Source organism: Pteropus alecto, unplaced genomic scaffold (assembly GCF_000325575.1).
Source record: "Pteropus alecto unplaced genomic scaffold, ASM32557v1 scaffold95, whole genome shotgun sequence".
NCBI classification, from domain to species: Eukaryota; Metazoa; Chordata; class Mammalia; order Chiroptera; family Pteropodidae; genus Pteropus; species Pteropus alecto.
The window spans coordinates 12,612,274-12,616,441 of record NW_006441071.1 but is presented as its reverse complement, the minus strand read 5'-3'; the positions used below and the strand labels follow the sequence as shown (position 1 = coordinate 12,616,441).

General features: G+C 43.6%; 1 non-coding gene across 1 annotated transcript; it reads right to left on the bottom strand.

The window, feature by feature from the left end:
* Nucleotides 1–2,695: 2,695 nt before the first annotated feature.
* On the bottom strand, nt 2,696–2,835 carry LOC112485156. Its single transcript, XR_003048360.1, has one exon. It is a non-coding gene; the product is annotated as a U4 spliceosomal RNA (small nuclear RNA).
* Nucleotides 2,836–4,168: the final 1,333 nt, after the last annotated feature.

The following is a 4,168-nucleotide window of genomic DNA, read 5'->3' as shown; positions in this document are numbered from 1 at the left end:
GTTAAGTGAGAAGCACTGGTCAAGGACAACACAAATAGAAGGCAAATGTATTTGGCTGCGGAGATTCCAGATGCCAGCAGATGGCGCTATGTCAACATAAATGCTTTTCCGTGAATGGCAGGAGGAAAACAGGAGGTTTCCTTTTACTGGAATTCAAGCCTCAAGTGCTGCATAATTGAATTTATTTTTTTCCTACTCAGTGCGTCTACCACTGTCCTACTTGTAAAAGTAAATTGGCTTCTGAAGGCATGAAGATTTAGAGAAGAAAAACAGGTGGAAGGAGACTGGTCACAGAGAAGAGCTGAGGTGGTAATGAAAGAGATGGAAAGGATATTCTAATTACCCCTATTTCCATCCTTGATGATGGAAAGCTTTCCCAGTGAGCAGTAAGTGTTGTGAAATTACCCAAAGCATTCAAAAGAATATGCCATTTCAGCAAGAGGGTGGAGCCATCCTGTAATTTCTGTTAGTCATCCACTGTTTCCTTTGTGCACTGTCAAACGCCTGGGTGGCTAACCTTCTAAAATTGTTTCCTTCACAAACCACGGTCTGAAAGCCCAGGTCTTCCTCCTGGGCTGAGTACTTTATTCTCCTGAGGAGGTGGAAGTAAACTCACAGTTTAAAGGCCAGGGGCCCCAAGAACAACTCTTCCTCCCCCTTCCAGCTTCCCCTCTCACCCGCTCCCCCCAGGCATCCATGTGCACATGACTGATAGGGCTGGCATGGAGTACTGGGAAGGCTATCAGGCTAGGCCAGAGCTACAGGCTGAGCTGTTTTTCTCCTAAGACTGAAGAGCTTTAAGCCAGAGGCCCTTAGGAGGAAACCAAGGGAGGGGCTTGCTGCCTTCCCAGCTCTAGGTAAAAGGAAAAGTGTAATAGACACAAAGAAGAAAGGCAAAACTCCTGCTCTCAGCCCAGGGGTTTCCCTTATTGGGAAGGTATAATTTAAAGATGTCATACAAATTAAGAACAATACATGGTAGAAATAACTTATCAAGTTCAGAATGATGAAGTATAAACTAGATGGAAGTGCATAAAAGTAATGAGAGATTCAGTTCCTTTTCCCTTTCTTTTTATTCCAAGCTTGGAACTTCATGGCTTGCTCCTGGTCGCAGCTGCAGGCAGGGGCATCCTCCCAGGTTCCCCACATGTGGTTTGGTTGTCCTCATAATGAGAGGTTAGCCCACAGCTGCCTCTGGTTGGGGTCAGTGGCCAGGAGGCTGAGGAGCACCAAGCAGGAGTCTGTCAGGTGGCAGATGTTCCAGTCTTTATCCAATGTCCCTTACCCCAGCCTGGCAAGAAGGGCAGCTCTGGGCCTGAAGGAGCTGTCTTTGGAAGCAGAAGAGCAGAGCCTGCCGCAGCTGTGGACAGCACCCATGGTCAATGGCCAGACTGAGCACTCGGCCTCAGAGGGTGCATTTTGCACACTGTGGGCAGCCTAAATGGTAACGGCACCAGCCATATCTCTCTCCAGGAAGAAGAGAGCCTCATTTGGGGGGCTGAGGTGAGAGTAGCCAGCTGGGGGTAGGTTCCAGGGGCCACAGAACACATGTCACATGGCCAGGGAGACAGATCTGGTTCATTTGTCTAGGGAGGGAGGAGGGGAGTCATCCAGCCAGAGGCCTCAGCCCCACAGGATAGGCCCTGGCCCACAATGCTGGACTGAACAGGATACTAGGACTCAGCTTCAGAATGGCTGTGGACCAAGGAGGGGCTGACTTTGCCTTTATTTGCTCCAAATAGGGAGAGCACATCCTTCAGATCAGAGAGAGGCAGACCTACTTCCTCCCAATGAGTAGGGTGGCAGTGCTTCTTCTTAGAAGGGATCCCACCATTGGAAGGATGGGAGAGAGGAGCTCTCCTTCCTTCTATCCCACAGGCAGTCTAGAGCAGGTGGCCCTGCAAAATGGAGAAATCTTCAAGAGAAAACCCCTTTTCTCTGTCCCTTCTTCTCAAGCCACAGGAGGCTTAGAAGCAGGCGCTGCTGGGAAAAAGCTGTGGCCAGATTCTTTCGGCCCTCGAGGCTGTAGAAGATAACAGGCCAAGGGCAAAGCTACTCTGCGCTGGGTCCTTAGCTGGAATGAGGATAGGCCACTGGTTGCCCAAAGGATTGGGTTCATTCTTGGAGAGCTGGCTTTATGAGGAGGGATCAGGGGAGCCTGCTCTCTGCCACTGCTGTTTTGAGCCCAGGGCTAGTACCTCTTCCTTAGATGATTGGTTAGGTCCCAAATGGAACCCTTTCGCTCCCCAATCTGCTCTTCTCTCATATTTCTCAACTCAGAACTGGTACCACTGTGTACCAAACTGTTTAAACCAGAACATTGGGCATGATCTTTGATTCAGCCCTTTCCCTATGCCTTCATATCAAATCTATTAGCAGGTGTTATCATGTCTAGTTCTTAAACATATCTCTAGTATGACTACTTCCCTCTCCACTGCCACCACAGTAATCCAGACCATCATCATCTGCTACCCAGATAATGGGAGGAGCCTCTTTATTGATCTCTTCACTTCCTCATTCAGCAACCTTCCTCCCCAATTTACATATCACCCACCAACCAGTAGACCCACCCTGTAATTCTTGGGCACAGTACCTTGGTTACTTCCTTCAGACCACTTGTCATAAGTTATATATTTATTTTGTTCATTTTATTGTCTGTCTTCCCCACTAGACTGTGGCACAATGGGGCAGAGAACCTTCTGTTAAGTGTATCATTGTATCCTTCCTGCCTAGCACAGTGTCTGGCACAGAGTAGATAAATAAATAGTTTTCATTTAGCAATAATCATGCCTCAGATAAACCTCATTGGCTTCAATACTGCCACTGTGCAAAGCCACATGAATACATAGTTTTTAGTGGGAAGCATTAAGCCAAAGAGTTTAGGTTTAAGTTAATAAGCAATGGGAAGTCTTCACACATTTCAGAAAAAGGACTGATAAAACATAAGGACATGTTAGGGGGGGAATAATGGAGGCAAATGGATGGACATTAATTAGAGTCCTCTTTACTAATAGCTTCCCAGTTGATAGGGTCTAAAGTAGTGACATAGAAATCGAGTAAAAGGGACAGGATCCTAGAGAGAGTTTAAAGGAGGAATTTCTGTCTTTATGAATGTGTTGAGAAGAAGAGAGAGGCATTGATGTTGTAAGTCTGGTGAACCAGAAAAATAACATTACTTCATCTCTTTAAAAAAGAATAGCATGACTAGGAAAAACCTCAGATCTTAGTGGAAAATTAGTTGCTTTTAGACATTTTGAGTTTGAAATGATAAATATTTCTGATGAGCCACTGAAAACAGCCAAACTGGAAAACTTTGACAATTTGGTCAGCCATGAAATAGTCATGGGGTTTTTTTATTCTTGATTTCCTTATCTGTAAAGTCAAGGAATTGAAATAAATTCTATAATTCTAGCAGAAAGGAGGTAGTTAAAGCTTTAAAATTTTAAACCCTGTTAAACAAATTTTAATGACACAGCCAAATAATTTTGAACTATAATTTTGTCACATCAAACATGACCATAAAAAGGTATGCCATTATCTATTGAATATGAAAAGATTTTAAGTATATGAGTACCTGTCATAGCCCATTTAATTCCAACTTATGTATACTTTTCAATGTTTTCCAATTTTTATATGGCAGCATGTAGTACTTCTATAAACAAACAAAAAAGTAGGACACATTTTTTTAACAAGAAAATAAAAGACTCATTGTGTTAACTTCTGAATGAACATCTTTGAAGTGAGCACTTGCCTTTACACACCAAACATATGTAAGCACAGAAGTTACTAAATGTTCCCAGAAATCATTAAAAATTTCTCTCCAAGAAGTACACATATGTTGATGTTTCTTGGAATTTCTTGCAGCTGGTTTCCCTTCTCTGGTTTCAGATTGTCTTGGTCCCAAAAATCACTGCGCTGGAATTATACAATAAGCCCATTGTTCCAATATTTCTCCCTGAAGGCAAAATTCAGGGATTTGTCCTTTTTTTTATTATTATAGTCCCAGACCTAACTATTAGCTATTCTTCGCAATGTGGTTTTGATCTCTTCGAGGACTGTCACATCAAAAATGTCTTTAATGAGTTCATTCTGTTATGGTAAGGCTTTCATTCCAGCAGCAACCAGCTTGGGAAGATAGTGATGGATGTTGGGGAGAATACAGCAGGAG